Source organism: Canis aureus, chromosome 1 (genome assembly GCF_053574225.1).
Source record: "Canis aureus isolate CA01 chromosome 1, VMU_Caureus_v.1.0, whole genome shotgun sequence".
NCBI classification, from domain to species: domain Eukaryota; kingdom Metazoa; phylum Chordata; class Mammalia; order Carnivora; family Canidae; genus Canis; species Canis aureus.
In genome coordinates, this window is record NC_135611.1 from 103,514,999 (window position 1) to 103,538,380 (window position 23,382).

General features: G+C 45.8%; 1 pseudogene; it reads right to left on the reverse strand.

Moving 5' to 3' along the window:
* LOC144302935 (leukocyte immunoglobulin-like receptor subfamily A member 6) lies at window positions 1–23,382 on the reverse strand (annotated as a pseudogene).

Sequence of the window (23,382 nt, forward strand, 5' to 3'; positions counted from 1 at the left end):
TCACACTGACCGCCCCGAGTGGCCGTGGCTGCCCCTCCGTCTGCCATTTGTGGACCGTTGGCAGTGCTCCGGGTGAGATGCCAGGCCGAGGCCCCAGAGGATTCCAGCCATAGCCTGGGACAGGAGGCTGACAGGGGGGAGACCACAGGCTTTGCCCCTTAGGCCAGTTCCCTCCCTGACAGCCTAGATGCATCCGTGTCCCTATACCAGGGCCTTTAAAACAGAAGGAAGCATACGTGCACATCGAGGTCACCAATGAGGTGTGCAGCAGCTGGATCACACTTACTTGTGAAAGATGGTAAATCTATGACATCCCCCTGGGCACATGGCACATTCACATGACACCTTGTGTTGGTCATGACCGGAGTGTTTATACCAAAGAAGTGGGCAAATCCATGAGTGACAACTTGAAAAAAAATCAGTATTTTCTTGGAGCCAGTGTAGAAGCTCACCACCTGCTTCTCAGTTCAAACATGCCTGAGCTCACTCAATCTGATGATATTTCTGGAAAACCCTACCAGGTATCAACTGATGAGGAGAGAAGAGCTCTATGAGTGCAGAGAGGATTTAGGGAATAGTTTGGATTCTTCTCTTCCTTTTTTTAAAATAAATTTATTTTTTGTTGGTGTTCAATTTGCCAACATATAGAATAACACCCAGTGCTCATCCCATCAAGTGCCCCCCTCAGTGCCCATCACCCAGTCACCCCCACCCCACCCCCACCCACCTCCCCTTCCACCACCCCTAGTTCATTTCCCAGAGTTAGGAGTCTCTCATGTTATGTTTCACTTTCTGATATTTCCCACTCATTTTTTCTCCTTTCCCCTTTATTCCCTTTCACTATTTTTTATATTCCCCAAATGAGCGAGTTTCTTTTGAATGAAGATCCAGCCTTTTCCTCCGGTTATTCCTCCCATTCTTTTTAGTGTCTGAGTTTCCTCGTCTGTGCAGAAAGGGGAATGTGGTGTGTTGAGGAAGAGGAGGGGAGCTGGTGAGGAGCCTAAGGCAGTGGCTTGGGCAGTGGAGTTGGCTTTGTTGTTGCCCTGGGACACTGGGTCCTTGGAGGATTGGTGTCCACGACAGTGGACAATGGCTACTTCAGTGGGAACACTGAGGGCCTCTAGTAGTTTTGAAATGAGAGGCCCATTGATTATGGGGGTTCCCTTGGTTGTAAGAAACCCTCACTCTTGCCAGAGGAAAGAATGTGTATGTGTGATGAGGGAGGCATATTTGGAGTCAGTGTATATGGTAACTCATTGCCCTTTGGACAGGTGAAGAGCCCTGGTGAGAGCTGTAAGTTCTGCCTTATGATAGCTTGTCCCGAGGGGAGGGGAACTGCCTCTAGGATGGCGTCTAGGGTAACAACGGCATATGCTGCATGTCTTTGGCCATCTGGGGCGATGATAGAACTACCATCCACAAAGACTATTCGGTCAGAGTTAGGGAGGGGTTGATCAGAAAGTCCTGGATGTGGAGGAGTCAGCTCCTCCAGGAGTTGAGGACAGGAATGGGAGGGTTCTGAGTTAGTGGAAGGGGTAGGTAGGAGGGTAGCAGGATTTAGATGAGAAGTTGATAGATGTCAGGATTTTCAATGAAGAAGAGGTGAGTAGAAACAGTGGGTGACGGAGAAAGATGAAATGGTGGCCTTGAGTTTGTGTAGGATATCCCGGCTGAGGAGAGGAGCTGGGCAGGAAGGAATTATAAGGAAGGAATGTGAGAAGGGGAACCCATCCAGGCTGGAAGAGAGGAGTGGTGTAGTCTGTGGAATAGAGGAGGTGCCATCAATTCACATCACTGCTACTGGAGAGGTAGCCCCCATGTCCAACAGGAAAGATATGGACTTATCTGCTACCTGAAGCATGACCTGGGGCTCAGCCTAGTTAGGGGAGTGTCCGAGTCTGGGCCCCATCAGTCATCGTTCAATCCAAGTAATTGGAAGGCTGGACTTATCAGCTCGGGGTTTCCTCCACATGGAGGCACCGAGGATCCTCGGACACCGGGGCAGTCGGATTTCCAGTGGCCCATCATTTGACATTGAGGACATGGCTGTGTTGGCTCCTTGGGATTGGGACATTGACAGGCCCAGTGTCCCTTGGTTCCGCATTTGAAGCAAGCCCCAGGCAGAGTGCGGTTGATTTCCCCTTTCTCTTGGCTCCTGGAGACAGCCAGACCCAGGGCTGCTACCAAGGCTTGTGTTTGGAGTAGGACCTTCTGCTGGAGTCTAGCCTGCCTCTTAAGTTTAGCCATTTCCTCTCGGGTGTTAAAAACTTTATTTTTTAAAGATCTTATTTATTTATTCATAGACACACACACACACACAGAGAGAGAGAGAGAGAGAGAGAGAGAGAGAGGCAGAGATACAGGCAGAGGGAGGAGCAGGCTCCATGCAGGGAGCCTGACATGGGACTCGATCCCAGTTCTCCGGGATCAGGCTCTGGACTGAAGGCAGTGCTAAACCTCTGAGCCACCCGGCTGCCCTGTTAAAGATTTTAAATGCCATTTTCACCAGGTCAGGAATGGGAGTTTGAGGACCCTCCTTGGCCTTCTTTAATTTTTTATGGATATCGGGGGAGGACTGAGAGATAAAATGTGTTGCAAGACGGTAGCCCCAGCTGGGGAGGTAGAGTCCAGGTGAGTATATTGTCTTAAAGCCTCAGTGAGCCTATTAAGGAAAACTGCAGGGTTTTCATCTGGGTTCTAAATGACTTCCCAGAGTTTATCATAGTTGACGGCCTTGTTAGAGGCCCCCTGTATGCCAGCAATGAGACAATGGACCATGTGGTCGTGGCGCCGGTGGCCATCCTGGCCAGCCTGATAATCCCATCCAGGATCCACAGCGGGAACTGCCTGAGCACCAGCCGGCATAGCGCATAGCAGCATCGGTTAAATGGACCTGGTCAGCGTGTTCTCAGGCAGCAGCCTGAATATGTTTCCTCTCCTCTGGTGTAAGGGTTGTGGTCTGGACAACGTGCAAATCATGCCAAGTCAAGTCATATGCCTGGGCCAAATATTGGAATTCCTTGATACAGTTTCCTGGATTAGTAACATAAGAGCCCAGCAGTTTTTCAATTTGGGAAAGGTCCTGGAGTGAGAAAGGAGTGTGGACCTGAGCAACCCCTTCAGCTCCCACCACGACACCTCTCACAGGGGGCAGACCACGTCAGGGGAAGAGGAGACCTTGTGAGATCTTGCGCACATGGAGATTGGAGGAGAGGTAAGGGATGAAGGTTGGGGGTCAGAAACGGGTAAAGAGATGTGTGGTTGGGAGGCAGGAGGAGAAGGAGAGGGGGCGGAGGTTTCGGATAGGGAGGGGGGAGGACTGGCATTCCCTTAGTAGGTGGACAGACCAAGGTCTCAGGAGACTCCGAGAGAGGGGAAGGGGGAAAGGTTTCAGGGGCTTTTGGAGCTGAGGCAATAGGTAGAAGGGAGGGAGGGAACAACGCCCGCGCCAAAAGGACCTGGGTGGTAGAACAATGGGAGCAGAGGGAGGGGTGAGAGCGGAGGTCCCAGAAAGCCTGCATGTATGGGACCTCGGTCCACTTGCCGTGGCGTCTACAGAGATTGTCCAAGTCTGTGAGAATTTGGTAGTCAAAAGTACCCCAGGGGGCCATTGAGACTGATTGTCTAGGCAATATTGGGGCCAGGCCACCATACAGTAACGAATAAGGTGGCACCTTTTTAAGTCCTGGGAAAGACCCAGAGTTTTGAAATTGGCCGGTAGACAACCCAACGGAGTTTCGGGGTCGAATTTGGATTAGGCAGTTCCCATGATTCCTGCCGGGTAACCCAGAGACTGAAAACAGGCATCCCCATTTGCAGCTCAGGGTCACAGACAGAAGTGGAGATCACCATGAGGATGAGGACTTCCTGATCCCCAGGGACCGATGGAGAGCCACCCAGTGGCTCGGTGGAGTTGCCCTGGTGTGGCCGTGGCTTCAGGCAGGACCACCCAGATGGAGGCACAGAATCAGGGAACTTACCCAGCATTTCCAGGTGCTGGGTGCAGTTAAGGTCCTGATGATGAGAGGAGAGAGGCTCCCCACCAGCGTGGGGCCTCCATCTCCTTCCGGGTTTTGGCACCAAATGTCAGGTTTAATACGATCGGTAGTGAAATGAAATAAAGAGGTCAGGCAAAAGTTGGTCTAATCAGGCTTTTAATGGGATGAGCTCCTGGGTGAGGTTCTGCAGCCTGCAGAGGAGGGAGAGAGCGGGGAAGTAGTGGGCTGGGGAAGTCCCACCCAGGGAAGTGCAAATGGGCTTCTTAAGGGGGGAGGGGTAAGGGGTTGTATGTCTATATGGGATGATGGGCATTAGGCATATTACTGGTGAAATTGGCATGGGGCAACAACTGCCCATGCCCTTATATGGGGTGTGGGTAAGGGTAAAGTATGGTTCAGGTTTCCTGCATAGGTCCAGTCTCCCCCGATGACGTGTCCTTGGGCAGTCTGCTGGTGATGGGAAAGTTCTGAGGTGGGGGCAACAAGGTGGGGGGGTCCACTGCTATTTTGTCGGTGCCTCCTGATCTGCCTTGATCCCATCGGCCCAAAACATAGATCCATGGATACAATGATACATAGATAGGTACATAGATCTGTATACATACATCTATATCAAATATTTTCAAATGTATCCCCTAAGGTGATATGCAGTAATTGGATCATGTAAACATCATTATTGGGATGCCTGGGTGGCTCAGTGGTTGAGTGTCTGCCTTTGGCTCTGGGCGTGATCCCGGGATCCTGGGATCAAGTCCCACATCTGGCTTCCTGCGTGGAGCCTGCTTCTCCCTCTGCCTATGTCTCTGCCTCTCTCTCTCTCTCTCTGTGTGTCTTCCATGAATGAATGAATGAATGAATGAATGAATAAATAAAATCTTTAAAAAAAACCATGATTCATTGCTTATAATGTGGATCTAGGCAAGTAGAGCAGTTACAAACATGTGAAAACCTGTGGGATGAGGCTTATGAACATGAGGAGGAATGGCTGTAGATACATACGCACACACACACACACACACGGATATATATGTATATGTATTATGCATTCATAGATTATATATGGACATATATAACCATGAATATTTCTAAAATTGCTGATATAATAAATATACACTCTTAATCAGGTGTATATGGAGGGATATCTACATCTTTCTGAGTAGAGAGAGAGGCAGAGAGAGGCGTGGTCTGTCTGTACCTCAATAGGAGTGCAGCTGTTTTTGTGGCATGTGGGTAGGCAGGTGACAGGAGGGTCTGGGCACAGCTTGGGGGCTTCATCATCATCTCAATGTTTGAACACAAATGCTAGCAATATGGTGAGGGTTCAGGTAGGGATAGCTAATCATTTTATTTTTTATGAAAAGACAACCTCTGTCTCCACTATATGACTGAGCCTGAACTGAGGGGGTCTATATGTGTGGATTTGAAACCTCCAGGAACAGAGAAGTTCAGTAGAATTATACATGGAGAGAACACACAAACTAGGAAAGCATGAACGCTTGTTACCTCATTTTTTGATATGAAAATCTAAGTTATGCTAAGTGAAATAAGTCATTTGGAGAAAGACAATTATTATATGGTTTCACTCATTTGCGGAATATAAGAAATAGTGCAAGGACCAAAATGGAAGGAGGAAAAATTGAAAGGGAAAAAATTATAGAGAGGAAGATAAACTGTTATAGACCTTTCATTCTGGGAAACATATTAAGGGTTGCTGGAGGGGAGGGGATGGGGGTATGCAGTGACCGGGTGATGGGCATTAATAAGGGCACACAATGTGATGAGCACTGGGAGTTATATGCATCTGATGAATTATGAAATCTACATTTGAAATGAATGATGTAATATATGTGACAAATTAAATTTAAAATAAAAAAGAATATCAAAAAGGCAAACAAAATAAAAGGGAAAGAAAAACAAAATATGGACCAAAGCTAATTATAAGGTTTCATACAAATAATCTAAGTAGTATTAGCTTCTACAATTCAGAAAATACAATGAATAGTAAATGTTATGCAGTTGGGTTAATATCCATATGTTTGAAACCAGGAAGCCTTTGTAAAGAACCTCATAGTGTTATAAAAAAAAAAAAAAGTTGTTCAGGAGATGAACATCTTTCAGGAATAGAATACATTTTTAACAAAGCCTAATGAAACAAGGAAATGGATTGAAGTGGATAGATCAATGGTGATGTAGATATAAAAACAGATTTTAATTAACTTGTTTTTTTTAAGACTCCTAACTCTGGATTGGGGCAAGATGGTGGAAGAGTAGGGGTCCTCAACTCACCTGGTCCCACCAACTTACCTAGATAACTTTCAAAACATCCTGAACACCTACTAATTTGACCTGAGATTTAAAGAGAGAACAGCCCGAACACTACAGAGAGAAGGGTTTTCACTTCTAGCAAGGTAGGAAGGCAGAAAAAAATAAAATAAAAAAGAATCAAGGGGGGAGGGGCACCACAGGGAGCCAGGCAAAAGCCACTGTCAGTCCAGGACAGGAAAGCCCAGCCCCAGAGAAGTGGGAACTTTAAAAATCTGCACCGGATTTTTCTCCAGAAGGAAAAGTGCTTAGCAGGGAAATCAGGCAGACAGATTAGGGGCAGTGAAGGCTCCAGTTTCCCAGAGTCACTAATAGAGGAAGTGCACCCCGGGGGGAAAGTGCACCACATTCTGTGGACCGATCTCCCTAAAGGGCTGGAGCGCACAGCCAGCGGAGCATTTGGGAGAAGCCAGTTGGTTAGGTGGGTAACTCCATATGGAGGTGTCTGTGCCCTGCTGCTTTCGGGAGCCATGTGTCCCAGGGATGCGATTCCAAAAGCACAGGACCCTGGATCCCAGGGTGACAAGCAGACAAAGCCCACAATCCTGCACTCCACCTGGGACAGGTGGAAGTGAGGAGGGCACCGGACAGAGAGAACTCTCCTGCTGCTAGGCGCCCCCAAGCTGTGCAGATCAGCACACCCAAGCCAGCCTCTGGAGCATCTAGGTCATTGGAGACTGGGAGATTGCATTAGTTACTAGTGGGGAGCTGAGTCTAGAGCTGGAAATCTGGCTGCCACTATTGTTGTTTTTCCTCCTTGTTTCACCTGTGCAGGGTCACCAGGAAACAAAGACCTCACAGGATGAAGCTCACACTGAGCCAGGCACCCGGCAGGGGGCGGGGCATCTCCACCCAGGCAAAGACACTGAGAATCAGCACAGCAGACCCCTCTCCCAGAAGACCAGCTAGAAGAACAGGGGAAGAGCAATTTCTTGACCAAGTAGCACTGGAAAGCTCCAGGGGAACTCCAGGGGTTTATACTATTTAGAACTAGAGGGTACCCCCCACTTTAAAATTTTTTCCCTTTTCCAATACAACTTGTTTTTATATCAGACTAAAAATTTCCAATATTTTTTCTTTTTCCACCTTAACTACAATATTTTACCACCTCTTCTTTTTTTTAAGATTTTATTTATTTATTCATGGGAGAGAAAGAGAGAGAGAGAGAGAGAGAGGCAGAGACCCAGGCAGAGGGAAAAGCAGACTCCATGCCGGGAGCCCAATGCGGGACTCGATTCCGGGTCTCCAGGATCACGCCCTGGGCCAAAGGCAGGCACTAAACTGCTGAGCCACCCAGGGATCCCCACCACCTCTTCATTTTTAAGTTTCTTCCTTTTTGACTTTCATATTTCTACAATTACATGTCTTACATATATTTTCCACTTCTAGATTCCCTTCAACATATTCAATTTAATTTTGGGAGATATACAAGATATGGTTTTTTGCTTTCTCTGCCTCATTTTGTTCTATAATGGCAGAAAACATGACCAGCATGCACCCATAACCAAGTGGTATACCATGCTGGTTCATTCTGTGAGATTATATTCTCTCTTCATTCCTATTCTGCCCCCTTCTTTTGTTTCATTTATGTTTTGGTGGTCAATGTTAGGACTTTCTACAAGTATTGCTGATTTATATAAATTTGGGACTGAGTATCTTCTAACATACAGAACGTAGTACACTCAGAACCAAGAGGATCACCCTCTATGACCCCTCAGGTATACTACATTCTCCCTGCACTACAACTTTCACCACCATCATCTCCCAGTCCCCCCTTTTTTCTTTTTCTTTTTTTCTTCTTCTTTGGGATTTTTGGCCTTTTATTTTTTACTACTTGTTTTAAAATTTGTTTTTCACCTTCGTGGTCCTTTTGTTTTATTTGGTTCTGATCTTCATTTTTATTTTCTGGTCTCTGACCTCGTAAGAATAATCTAGGGTGAAATTTACTTAGGTCGTGGTTCATATTCTTGACTCAGCCCACTTATATAGCCACTCTGCACTGAGAAAAATGACTAGAAGGAAGAATTTACCACAAAAGAAAGAATCAGAAACAGTACTCTCTGCCACACAATTACAGAATTTGGATTACAATTCAATGTCAGAAAGCCAATTCAGAAGCACAGTTTTAAAGCTACAGTGGCTCTGGAAAAAAGCATAACACTCTAGAGACTTTGCTACTGCAGAATTGAGATCTAACCAGACTGAAATTAAAAATCAATTAAATGAGATGCAATCCAGACTGGATGTCCTAATGATTAGGGCTAATGAGGTGGAAGAGTGAGCAACATAGAAGACAAGTTGATGGCAAGGAAGGAAGCTGAGGAAAAAAGAGAAAAACAATTAAAAGACCATGAGGAAAGGTTAAGGGAAATAAATGACAGCTTCAAAAGGAAAAATCTAGGTTTAATTGGGGTTCCAGAGGGTGCCGAAAGGGACAGAAGAACAGAAAGTGTATTTGAACAAATCATAGCTGAGAACTTCCCTGATTTGGGGGAGGGAAACAGGCATTCAGATCCAAGAGATAGGACACCCCAAGAAATCAACAAAAACTGTTCAACACCTCGACATTTAATAGTGAAACTTATAAATTCCAAAGATAAAGAAAAATCTTTAAAGCAGCGAGAGACAAGAAATTCTTAACTTATATGGGGGGATTATCAGATTAACAGCAGACCTCTCTGCAGACACCTGGCAGGCCAGAAAGGGCTGGCAGGATATATTCAGGGTACTAAATGAGAACATGCAGCCAAGAATACCGTATCCAGCAAGGCTGTCATTTGGAATAGAAGAAGAGATAAAGAGCTTCCAAGATAGGCAGAAACTGAAAGAAATTTGACAACAAACCTGCTCTGCAAGATATATTAATGGGGATCCTATAAAATAAAGAGAAGCCCAAAGAAATAATCCTCAAAACAGGGACTGAATAGGTACACAAATTACCAAACAGGAAACAGGAAGAAATAGAAAACCTGAACAGGCCTATAACCATGGAGGAAAATAAAATACTCATCAAAAACCTTCCAAGACACTAAAGTCCAGGGCAGATGGCTTCTCAAGGGAATCCTATCAAATGTTTAAAGAAGAAACCATACCTATTCTACTAACTCTTCCAAAAGACAGAAGGACATGGAATACTTCCAAGTTCATTTTATGAGGCCAGCATCACATTAACTCCAAAACCAGACAAAGACCCCACCGAAAAGGAGAATTATAGATCAAAATTCCTGATGAACACAAATACAAAAATTCTTAACAAGACACTAGCCGATACAATCCAACAGTACATTAAGAAGATTATTCACCATCACCAAGTGAGATTTTTCCCCGGGATGCAAGGCTGGTTCCACACTCGTAAAGCAATCAATATGATTGATCATATCAACAAGAGATAAAACAAGAACCATATGATCCTCTCAATAAATGCACAGAAAGCATTTGACAAAATACAGCATCCATTCCTGATCAAAACTCTTCAGAGTGTAGGATAGAGGGAACATTTCTCAGCATATTAAAAGCCATCTACAAAAAGCTCACAGCAAATATCATTCTCAATGGGGAAACACTGGGAACCTTTCCCCTAAGATCAGGAACAAGACAGGGATGTCCACTCTCACCACTGCTATTCAACATAGTACTAGAAGTCCTAGCCTCAGTAATCAGGCAACAAAAAGAAATAAAAGGCATTCAAATTGACAAAGAAGAAGTCAAACTCTCCCTCTTCGCCGATGACATGATACTCTACATAGAAAACCCAAAAGCCTCCACCCCAAGATCTCTAGAATTCATACAGCAATTTGGCAGTGTGGCAGGATACAAAAGCAATGCCCTGAAATCAGCGGCACTTCTCTACACTAACAATGAGACTGAAGAAAGAGAAATTAAGGAGCCGATCCCATTTACAATTGCAACCAAAAGCATAAGATACCTAGGAATAAACCTAACCAAAGAGGTAAAGGATCTATACCCTAAAAACTACAGAACACTTCTGAAAGAAATTGAGGAAGACACAAAGAGATGGAGAAATATTCCATGCTCATGGATTGGAAGAATTAATATTGTGAAAATGTCCATGCTACCCAGGGCAATTTACACATTTAATGCAATCCCTATCAAAATACCATGAACTTTTTTCAGAGAGTTGGAACAAATCATCTTAAGATTTGTGTGGAATCAGAAAAAACCCCGAATAGCCAGGGGAATATTAAAAAAGAAACCAGAGTAGGAGGCATCACAATGCCAGATTTCAGGTTGTACTACAAAGCTGCGGTCATCAAGACAGTGTGGTACTGGCACAAAAACAGACACATAGATCAATGGAACAGAAAAGAGAATACAGAAATGGGCCCTCAACTCAATGGTCAACTAATATTCGAGAAAGCAGGAAAGACTACCCACTGGAAAAAGGACAGTCTCTTCAATAAACGGTGCTAGGAAAATTGGACAGCCACGTGCAGAAGAGTGAAACTAGACCATTCTCTTCCACCATACACAAAGATAAACTCAGAATGGATGAAAGACCAAAATGTGAGACAAGAATCCATCAAAATCCTGGAGGAGAACACAGGCAACACCCTTTTTGAACTTGGACACAGCAACTTCTTGCAAGATACATCTATGAAGGCAAGGGAAGCAAAACCAAAAATGAACTATTGGACTTAATCAAGATAAAAAGCTTCTGTACAGCAAAAGAAACAGTCAACAAAACTAAAAGACAACCTATGGAACAGGAGAAGATATTTGCAAATCAGATAAAGGGCTAGTATCCAAGATCTAGAAAGAACTTAAGAAACTCAACAGTGAAGAAACAAACAATCCAATCATGAAATGGGCAAAAGACATGAACAGAAGTGTCACAGAAGATGACATAAACATGTCCAACAAGCACATGGAAAATGTTCTGCATCACTTGCCATCAGGGAAATGCAAATCAAAACCACACTGAGATACCACCTCACACCAGTGAGAATGGGGAAAATTAACAAGACTAGAAACAGCAAATGTTGAAGAGAATGCAGAGAAAGGGGAACCCTCTTGCACTGTTGGTGGGAATGTGACCTGGTACAGCCACTGGAAAACTGTGGAGTTTCCTCAAAGAGTTAAAAATAGATCTTCCCTATGACCCAGCAATTGTACTGCTGGGGATTTACCCCAAAGATACAGATGCAACGAAAGGCCGGGACACCTGCACCCCGATGTTTATAGCAGCAATGTCCACGATAGCCAAACTGTGGAAGGAGCCTCAGTGTCTGTCGAAAGATGAATGGATAAGGAAGATGTGGTCTATGTATACAATGGAATATTACCCAGAGATTAGAAACGACAAATACTCACCATTTGCTTCGAATTATATGGTCTCATTCATTTGGGGAATATAAAAAATAGTGAAAGGGAATAAAGGGGAAAGGAGAAAGAAATGAGTGGGAAATATCAGAAAGGGAGACAGAAAATGAGAGACTCCTAACTCTGGGACACGAACTAGGGGTGGTAGAAAGGGAGGTGGGCGGGGGGTGGGGGTGACTGGGTGATGGGCACTGAGGTGGGCGCTTGATGGGATGAGCACTCTGTGTTATTTTATATGTTGGCAAATTGAACACCAATAAAAAATAAATTCATATAAAAATAATAAAATATAATAGAAATGACAAATACCCACCATTTTCTTCAACGTGGATGGAACTGGAGGGTATTATGCTGAGTGAAATAAGTCAATCGGAAAAGGACAAACAATATATGGTCTCATTCATTTGGGGAATATAAGAAATAGTGAAAGGGAATAAAGGGGAAAGGAGAGAAAATGACTGGGAAATATCAGAGAGGGTGAGAGAACATGAGAGACACCTAACTCTGGGAAATGAACAAGTGGTGGTGGAAAGGGAGGTGGGTGGGAGGTTGGGGTGACTGGGTGACGGGCACTGAGGTGGGCACTTGTCTGGATGAAAACTGGGTGATATGCTGTATGTTGGCAAATTGAATTCCAAGGTGTTATTCTATATATTGGCAAATTGAACACCTATAAAAAATAAATTTATTAAAAAAATAAAATAAATAAAAATAAAAATAAATAAACTCAACAACAAAGAAACAAACTATCCAGTCATGAAATGGGCAAGAGACATGAACAGAAATCTCACAGAGGAAGACATAGACATGGCCAACAGGCACATGGGAATATGCTCCGCATCACACTGTGAATGAGGTAGTGATGCCATTTAACTGAGTGTGTACTGTGTTCCAGGCACCTACTGGGCTATGTGCAGTCACCTCTGACTCAGACTATGATCAGGAAGCAGGAGATTGCTGCTCCTCCCACCCACTCCACAGATGAGAAACTGAGGCACAGAGAGGTCAATCACATGTCTCATCTTGTCGAGTTTAGAAGTGGCAGGGCTAAGTTTGGAACCACAGATGAGGGTTCCCTGACCTCTGTCCCCTGTGGAGTCACCACTTGGGGCTCTGGGCTCATCATCTGGGGGTGGGACCTGTCCCAGCATCTTCATCCTGAGGGAGGGTCCTTCCAGATCATTTTTCTCCTGAATGCTCCCATCCATTATCCTCCCTTCATTCCTCCTACAATGTCAGTCACTGCTGCAAAGGGACAGGCACCCCCATAGAATCTGACTTGAGTGGCTTCCCCATGAGTTCTCCTCTCCCAGGAGGTCAGAGCCATGATCAGAACTGAGGAGAAATCTAATCTGGGCCAGGACTCTCACCTTTATACTTGGGAAAACTGAGGCCCACACAGGAGAGTGGCATATCCAAGCAAGGTCATGTAGGGGTGCATGAAGTAAGAGTGTAACCCAGCCTCTGCTCCCCATGACCCACCCACCACCTCCTGACAGAGACCCTCACTTACCCTCAGTGTCTCCTGGGATCAGGAGAGGGTGAGAGGAGGGCCTGCAGGTCTCACCACTGTACCAGCTCCCCCACTCCCAGCTGGGTCTCCACCCGTCCCTCTGCCATGACAGCCCAGCCTCCTCCACCAACCCAGTGCCTCTGGAGCCCAGTTATCCCCGTATCATCTCTGAGAGACTTGAAGAAGAGCCCCTGGACAGATACCCCTGTGACTCACCAGCTGTTGGGCTGGACAATGTGGGTAGAGGTCTGGGGTCTCCAGAGGATGCTGGACCTTCCTTAGACCCTATCTTTGCTTACACTCCTCTTCCTCATGTGACCTGGGATCCCCAAGGCCCTCCTCCTCCTCCACCTGGAGAAACCTGGTGATGGAGGCAAGGAAAGGGGCATGGGTGGGAGGGCAGTATGAGAGGTGGACCCCTCTGGTGAAGCTCCCTCAGAATCCCTCTACCATCCCAGCCTGGCGTTCTTGTGGGCACAGGGCCCTGAGGACAAAGTTGGCACAAGGAAGGGACAGGGACAGGGGACCAGGAACTTCACAGGGACACTGGGCTATGACAACAGGTACAGGGAGGTGTTGAGTGAGCCATAGCACCTGTAGGTCCCCCCATGGGATGAGGTCACAGGACTCAAGGAGAATTCAGCCATACAGCCCAGCTCGGTACTTTGATCTAAGATGCAGAGGGGGATCAGCTGCCCCCCTCCTTGGACAGTAGGAAAGTGTCCACAGAGCTCAGTGACAAAAGGGTCACATTCTCTCCTGGGGCCACCATAGGTCCTGGCTGCACCCAGAGGGAGGGTATGTAGGGGAGCTGTCCTAGAGAGAGGAAGGGCCCTTGTTCTGATCTGAGTCTGTCTGTGTCCTCTGAGTCTTTCCCATCCCCATCCCCTGTCTCTCTCTCTCTCTGTCTCTCCTTCCCTGGGGACCCCACATCCCTGGTTGACACCATCACCTGGGGCTCCCCTGTCAGGGCCCTGTGAAAGTCTGGGGTCCTGCCTGCACCCGTGACCCTTCGCCTGTGATTAGGATGTCCAAGGGGTTATTGGGGCCCATCACTGGGAGGAGAGGTTGTGTCCACCTTAGCATGTGTACCGGCCCCCATGGAAGGATCTCACTGGGCCCAGAGGGACATCTGCCCCAGATAGCCCAGCCTGAAGCTGCCAGCCATGATGCTGAAGAAGGTCACGTGCCCTTCCTTGGATAGAGCAAATCTGTCATACTGGACATCAGAAAGACACTGGAGGGTCAATCTCTGTCCAGAGGTCACAAAAGGGCCCTCCTGGGTCAGGAGCAAGGGCTTCCATGACACACTGGGGAGAAGATCAGCCATGGGTTGTAGGGGCTGATTCTTCCCAAACTTCCATTTGCCTGTCCTGACCCCAGGTCTCACTCTCTCTCACTCTCTCTGACCCTGGGGACCTGTGAGTCCTGGTGGTCCCCTCTCCCAACCCTCTCATCTGATGATCCCCTAGGAGCAGAGATCCCTTTACCTGTCTTTTGCTTCAAACTATGGATGGTAAAAAATCAGACTTTCTCACCTGAGACAAGCAGCTCCAGGGGGCCACTGGGGACTGACCACACGTGGGGTGTGTGGCTGTAATAACCATAGCATCTGAACTTCCAGGTGAGGCTGGGGGCTACCTGAACCACAGGTAATAGGGCCTGGACCCCCCCAATGGGGGCTCCCTGGGAGTCTAGGGTCCAGGAGGGCTGGCCTTCTACTTCCTTTATCAGGATGAACCTGTGGAATCCTGTCCATTACCACACTGGAGAGTCACGTCCCCTCCTGAGGGCACGACAGGGCTGGGCAGGGCTGAGAGGCTGGGTTTGCCATGCAATCCTAGATGAGGGGGAGGGGCTGTGTTAAATGGGATTCAGATTGCTCCACATGATCCCCAGAACTGGGCTGTGAGGGAGACACCCGGGAACCAGACCCTCTTCCTGAGGGCAGAGCCTGGGGCTGGGCCCTGTGTGGGCTCGCACCTGTCACCACCAGCTCCAGGGGGTCACTGGGCTCTGACCAGTCAGTGGTGCTTTCATAGTAACAGTGATACCGTCCTGCATATACACGTGTAATGTGTGTGATGGAGAACTTGTCCTTGTCCTTGGACTCCAGTGCCTTCTGTCTGTCCCAGGTTCCTGAGTGTCCCTCTTTATGGAGGTGGCACTCCTGGGCCTTCAGGCTCCCCTTACAACAGATGGTTGCAGGTGTCTTCAAGGGGATCACAGAGCCTGGCTTAGTCCAGATGGTGGGTGTGGGGAGGGTCCCTGGAAGGAAACAGGCTGGGTCACAAGACCCTCCCCACCTTCAGTTCCCAGCTCAGCCCCAAACCCCCAGGTGCCCCGCCTCTGTCAGCCCAGAGCTGTTGATCTTCAGCCCCTGCCGGTGGGTGGTCCCTGTCCCCAGTAAGGAGGTGGGAGTGGGACCATGGGGACAGACTCACCTATCTATACTCAGGTCCTGGAGCCCACACTCAGTCCTGGAAGAAGGTCTCTGTGAGAGGTTTACCCTGTATCCTGAGTGGAACCCCTTCTGCCTGTGAGCCTCCTAGGCCTGGGATCTCTGACAGACCAGGGCCTGGCTGTGGGGTGGGTCCTTCCCAGACTAGGGCATCCCCTTCTCTCATCAAATCCCACCTAGACAGAACTGGGCTGTGAGGGTGCAGTCATGGTGTTTCCTGTCTCTGGATCAACTGTGCCAATGGTAGGATTTTAAAACCCACAGGACAGGCCTACTCACAGGGTGTGGCCTCTTGGAAGCTGTTCCTCCTTTCATGTGGTTGTTCTGTCAGCAGGATGTGACAACAGGAAGGGTAACAATCTCCCCCAGAGCTCTTGCTCTGGTGTCCATGTTGGTGCAGGAGGTGGTCCCCAAGGAGTTTTAGATGTCCTGTCCAGGCGAGGAGACCACAGCATGTCCCCTCATGGGTCCTATGAGTTCCCCTCATGGGTCTCATGACCCAGAACCTCCCCTATGGAGTCTTCTTCATCCTCAGCACAACCCTGGGGTCCTCACCATAGACGGGATCCCCAGGGGATCCAGATATGCTGAAGGGGACGTGGGTTCCAGCTGTGCTGTGGAGCTCATGTCAGTTCAGATAGATGTGTGACATCTCTGTTCACCTCAGATAGAGGTCACCATAGCAATAAGACTTGAGGATAAATACAGGCAAAGAGGAAGGGAAACACAGCCCCTCTCCTGGCTCAGGAGCATGGGCTTTCTTTCTGTCACAGCCTCCTTGGACTTCTCTATTTTCTTCTGATGCTGTGCACACCCCTTTCCTGAGAACACACCAGTGAGTTCTTCCCAGCTCATTGGTGACTTAGGTTCCTGGGGTAAAGCCATCCTTGCCATCCTGGGGTTCTTCCTGAAACTTGTAGGGGGCAATATGTGGGTGACTGCTCTGATTTGGGGAAGAAAGCTGATGCTCAGGTAAATACTACATCAGCGTCCACTACCTGGAGACCTTGAGCAGAGTGATCTGGTCTGTAGTGTGCTTTCTGTATCCCACTCCTCGGGGGGGGGGGGTAGAACATGAGTGTAATTAAGCATTGTTAGTCTCCTGACCTGATTAAGAGGGTTGTGGTTGGGACAAGAGAGGTCCCTGGGTCTGATCCAGTGATGCACCCCCTTGAGAGACCCCATGTGCTCCTAAAGGTGAAAAATGCTATTTATACTATTTCTGAAATTGTTGGCAAAAGCCAATGCAGGAAAGTGAAAGGAACCTTTATAGAATTGAGAGGGACCACAACAGAAACAGAGGTCAACCTAAGTGAACATCAGTGCCTGGGTTCAAGCCTGGGATAGTCAAATTTGATTTCTGCTCTGCTTGGCCAGGAGAAGTGGCCAGGTCCTCATGGGCAGGAAGGGCATCCAGACTCTGGGTGACTCTGGAAGCTGTGAGACCCCACCAACATGTGTGGTATGGGCACTGGCATGTCTCTGCCCACTGACCCAGCCCAGAAGGCAGAACTGAGTCTTGTCCCCTCTGTGTGTATGTGGAAAGTTTCAATCCAGTGGATGTTCCCATGGGAGTCTCTGCATGTGTGAGTGTGGGACTCCTATGGAGGCCATCCCTGCTCCTATGCTAAGTTGAGAGAGTAGTTGTCATGGGACAGTGCGACTGGGACCATCCACCTCTCCCATCCTGAGCTTCAACACAGCCCTGGGAGCAACTGTCTCTGGAACCCAGGTATGTGGGAGGTGAGGGTTCAAAAGGAATGGACATCAGAGACTGACCACAAAATGATAAGGAGTGCTGTGGAAGACTGTGCAGAATCATCAATCATAGCCCAGAGCATGGAACAGCAGGAATATGGGAAAGTCATCTTATGTTAGCATGTGAAATATCTGAAAAGGTGGAGAAGAAATTAAATGTTTGAAGCCACAACAGAAGTTAAGTTATGGAAGAAAATAAAAATCTTAACATGAATTATTCACAAACTCTGGAGGTAAAGAATAAAAACATGATGGAACAGAAGGAAATTCATCCCTCCGTCCATGAGAAGATGCAACTGAAGAGTAGAACATGAAATTGGAATACAGTGCTGAGCAGAAAATATCATTCTTAATGGGAAAATACGGAGAGCCTTTCCCCTAAGATCAGAAACATGACAGGGATGTCCACTCTCACCACTGCTATTCAACATAGTACTAGAAGTCCTAGCCTCAGCAATCAGACAACATAAAGAAATAAAAGGCATTCAAATTGGCAAAGAAACCAAACTCTCCCTCTTCACAGATGACATGATACTGTACATAGAAAACCCAAAAGACTCCACCCCAAAATTGCTAGAACTCATACAGCAATTCAGCAATGTGGCAGGATACAAAATCAATGCCCAGAAATCGGTGGCATTTCTATACACTAACAATGAGACTGAAAAAAGAGAAATTAAGGAGTCAATCCCATTCACAATTGCACCCAAAAGCAGAAGATACCTAGGAATAAACCTAACCAAAGAGGTAAAGGATCTATACCCTAAAAACTACAGAACACTTCTGAAAGAAATTGAGGAAGACACAAAGAGATGGAGAAATATTCCATGCTCATGAACTGGAAGAATTAATGTTGTGAAAATGTCAATGCTACCCAGGACAATTTACATATTTAATGCAATACCTATCAAAATATCATGGACTTTCTTCAGACAGTTGGAACAAATCATCTTAAGATTTGTGTGGAATCAGAAAAGACCCCGAATAGCCAGGGGAGTTTTAAAAAAGAAAACCATATCTGGGGGCATCACAATGCCAGATTTCAGGTTGTACTACAAAGCTGTGGTCATCAAGACACTGTGGTACTGGCACAAAAACAGACACATAGATCAATGGAACAGAATAGAGAACCCAGAAGTGGACCCTGAACTTTATGGTCAACTAATATTCGATAAAGGAGGAAAGACTATCCATTGGAAGAAAGACAGTCTCTTCAATAAATGGTGCTGGGAAAATTGGACATCCACATGCAGAAAAATGAAACTAGACCACTCTCTTTCACCATACACAAAGATAAACTCAAAATGGATGAAAGATCTAAATGTGAGACAAGATTCCATCAAAACCCTAGAGGAGAACACAGGCAACAACCCTTTTGAACTCGGCCACAGTAACTTCTTGCAAGATACATCCACGAAGGCAAAAGAAACAAAAGCAAAAATGAACTATTGGGACTTCATCAAGATAAGAAGCTTTTGCAGAGCAAAGGATACAGTCAACAAAACTAAAAGACAACCTACAGAATGGGAGAAGATATTTGCAAATGACATATCAGACAATGGGCTAGTTTCCAAGATCTATAAAGAACTTATTAAACTCAACAGCAAAGAAACAAACAATCCAATCATGAAATGGGCAAAAGACATGAACAGAAATCCCACAGAGGAAGACATAGACATGGCCAACATGCGCATGAGAAAATGCTCTGCATCACTTTCCATCAGGGAAATACAAATCAAAACCACAATGAGATACCACCTCACACCAGTGAGAATGGGGAAAATTAACAAGACAGGAAACAACAGGATGAGCACTGGGTGTTAAAGTATATGTTGGCAAATCGAACTCCAATAAAAATAATAATAATAAAAAAGACAGGAAACAGCAAATGTTGGGGAGGCTGTGGAGAAAGGGGAACCCTCTTGCACTGTTGGTGGGAATGTGAACTGGTGCAGCCACTCTGGAAATCTATGTGGAGGTTCCTCAAAGAGTTAAAGGTAGATCTGCCCTTCGACCCAGCAAATGCACTGCTGGGGATTTACCCCAAAGATACAGATGCAGTGACACCTGCACCCTAATATTTATAGCAGCAATGTCCACAATAGCCAAACTGTGGAAGGAGCCTCGGTGTCCATCGAAAGATGAATGGATAAAGAAGATATGGTATATGTATACAGTGGAATATTACTCAGCCATTAGAAACGACAAATACCCACCATTTGCTTCGACATGGATGGAACTGGAGGGTATTATGCTGAGTGAAATAAGTCAATCAGAGAAGGACAAACATTATATGGTCTCATTCATTTGGGGAATATAAAAAATAGTGAAAGGAAATAAAGGGGAAAGGAGAAAAAATGAGTGGGAAATATCAGAAAGGGAGACAGAACATGAAAGACTCCTAACTCTGGGAAACGAACTAGGGGTGGTGGAAGGGGAGGTGGGCGGGGGGTGGGGGTGACTGGGTGATGGGCACTGAGGTGGGCACTTGACAGGATGAGCACTGGGTGTTGTTCTATATGTTGGCAAATTGAACACCAATAAAAAAATAAATTTAGAAAAAAAAAACAAAAAAAAAAGAAGTAAAAAATATAAATTGAAAAAATCAAAATAGCAAAAACAAAAAAAGTAAATGAAAAAACAAAATATGAACCAAACCTAACTTTAAGCATTCATACAAATAGTCTAAGTAATTTTAGCTTCTACAATTCTGAAAATACGAATGAACAGTGCATATTATGCTGTTGGGTTAGCATCCAAATGTTTCAGGTTTTTTTTTCTTTTTTGTTTTTTGGGGTTTTTTTTTTTTTTGTATTTTTTTATTGGAGTTCGATTTGCCAACATCTAGTTTAACACCCAGTGCTCATACATCAAGTGTCCCCGTCAGTGCCCGTCACCCAGTCACCCCATCCCCCGTCCACCTCCCCTTCCACTACCCATTGTTCTTTTCCCAGGGTTAGGAGTCTCTCATGTTTTGTCACCATCTCTGATTTTTCCCACTCTTTTTTTCTTCTTTACCCTACAATCCCTTTCACTATTTTTTATATTACATGCAGGAGCCTGATGTGGGACTGAATCCTGGGACTCCAGTATCACACTCTGGGCTAAAGGCAGATACTCAACCACTGAGCCACCCAGGCGTCCCTTGCATCCAAATGTTTGAAATAGGAAGTCTTTGTGAAGAGCCTCACATGGTTATAAATCAAAGAGAGAGAGAAAAAAAAAAGGTTGTCAAGAGACATACATCTTCCCAGAAAAGAACACATTTTTAATAAAACCTAATGAAACATGAAAATGGATTGAAATGGATAAATGGTTTCACTTATATGGGGAATATAAAAAAGGCGGTTTAGGGATCCCTGGGTGGTGCAGCGGTTTGGTGCCTGCCTTTGGCCCAGGGCGCGATCTTGAAGACCCAGGATCGAGTCCCACGTCAGGCTCCCTGCGTGGAGCCTGCTTCTCCCTCTGTCTATGTCTCTGCCTCTCTCTCTCTCTCTGTGTGTGTGACTATCACAAATAAATAAAATTAAAAAAAAAAAAAAAAAGGCGGTTTAGCGCTGCCTTCAGCCCAGGTTGTGATCCTGGAGACCCGGGATGAGTCCCATGTCAGGCTCCCAGCATGGAGTCTGCTTCTCCCTCTGTCTGTGTCTCTGTCTCTGTCTCTCTCTCAAGAATAAATAAATATGGGATCCCTGGGTGGCGCAGCGGTTTGGCGCCTGCCTTTGGCCCAGGGCGCGATCCTGGAGACCCGGGATCGAATCCCACATCGGGCTTCCGGTGCATGGAGCCTGCTTCTCCCTCTGCCTCTCTCTCTTTCTCTCTCTGTGACTATCATAAATAAATAAAAATTAAAAAAAAAGAATAAATAAATAAAATCTTTATTTAAAAAAAGGAGATTTTTGATGAGCTTGCTTAAAAATAAAATAGTTTTTGGGTGTAAATCAAGCTGTTTCCCTGAGGTGAAGCATGAGGATATTTTCCTGTGTCCTTTGATGTTAAAAATAGGTGTGCATCTGGGAAATAAACAGAAATTTATGTGTGTTCATGGTTATGATAATATGTAGTAGCATATGAGAAACAGTTGAAAGGGAGAGTGTATAGTGAGTTCACAGCACATAAACTATGCCCAGCTGAGAGCTCTCTTAGGCATATTGACTCTTATTCAGACACAGCAAAAGCAGTCCTAAGGGGGAAATACATCGCAATACAAGCATCCATTCAAAAACTGGAAAGAACTCAAATACAAAAGCTAACCTTACACATAAAGGAGCTAGAGAAAAAACAGCAGATTGACCCCACACCCAGCAGAAGAAGAGAGTTAATTAAAATTCGAGCAGAACTCAACGAAATCGAGACCAGAAGAACTGTGGAACAGATCAACAGAACCAGGAGTTGGTTCTTTGAAAGAATTAATAAGATAGATAAACCATTAGCCAACCTTATTAAAAAGAAGAGAGAGGAGACTCAAATTAATAAAATCATGAATGAGAAAGGAGAGATCACTACCAACACCAAGGAAATACAAACGATTTTAAAAACATATTATGAACAGCTATAGGCCAATAAATTAGGCAATCTAGAAGAAATGGACGCATTCCTGGAAAGCCACAAACTACCAAAACTGGAACAGGAAGAAATAGAAAACCTGAACAGGCCAATAACCAGGGAGGAAATTGAAGCAGTCATCAAAAACCTCCCAAGACACAAAAGTCCAGGGCCAGATGGCTTCCCAGGGGAATTCTATCAAACGTTTAAAGAAGAAACAATACCTATTCTCCTAAAGCTGTTTGGAAAGATAGAAAGAGATGGAGTACTTCCAAATTCGTTCTATGAGGCCAGCATCACCTTAATTCCAAAACCAGACAAAGACCCCACCAAAAAGGAGAATCATAGACCAATATCCCTGATGAACATGGATGCAAAAATTCTCAACAAGATACTAGCCAATAGGATTCAACAGCACATTAAGAAAAGTATTCACCATGACCAAGTAGGATTTATCCCCGGGGCACAAGGCTGGTTCAACACTCGTAAAACAATCAATGTGATTCATCATATCAGCAAGAGAAAAACCAAGAACCATATGATCCTCTCATTAGATGCAGAGAAAGCATTTGACAAAATACAGCATCCATTCCTGATCAAAACTCTTCAGAGTGTAGGGATAGAGGGAACTTTCCTCGACATCTTAAAAGCCATCTACGAAAAGCCCACAGTAAATATCATTCTCAATGGGGAAGCACTGGGAGCCTTTCCCCTAAGATCGGGAACAAGACAGGGATGTCCACTCTCACCACTGCTATTCAACATAGTATTGGAAGTCCCAGACACTTTTGAATATGCTTTTAAAGTAGGTGAAGCAGTTCTTCAGACAGGCTAAGAATTGACATCACTTTTATGAATAAAGTTAAAGGCTTTGAAGTTCACAGAAGTGATGAATCACTGAATTTTATACCAGAAGCAAATATAGCACTATCTGTATGTTAATCAACTAACACAGGAGGAGGATGAATGTTTCTGAATCTGGTGTCCCTGTCACATGAGTTACATCTGTCATCAGATGTGTGTGCAGGTGTCACTCTAGAAGGTGTGAGAAGCAGGCACAGGGATGCTGGACAAGCTTCCACACACAATGCAGAGTGCACACCAAGTTCACAGGGACTCAGGGTACAGCAACCCTGGAGACTCCTGTGAGCCAGGCACGGCCCCTCCTCAGGCTCAGGTAGGCACCAAGGAGCATGGGGGCCCCAGGGGGCACAGGGGGCAGCAGAGCAGTGTACACAGGTGGGGAGGCTTCTCTCCAGGAGAGTGTCCTATGGGGCTACACCCACAGGTTAGGCTCTGATATAGAGGCAGCAGGAGAGGAGTGGGAGGTCTCTACCTATTCATGGTTGTCCTCACCTACCCACCCCTCAAGTAGCCCCCTACTCCTTACCTCTGTTGAGACTGCAGGATGGGGGACCCCAGGTGGAGGCTGTGGCTCGTTCCAT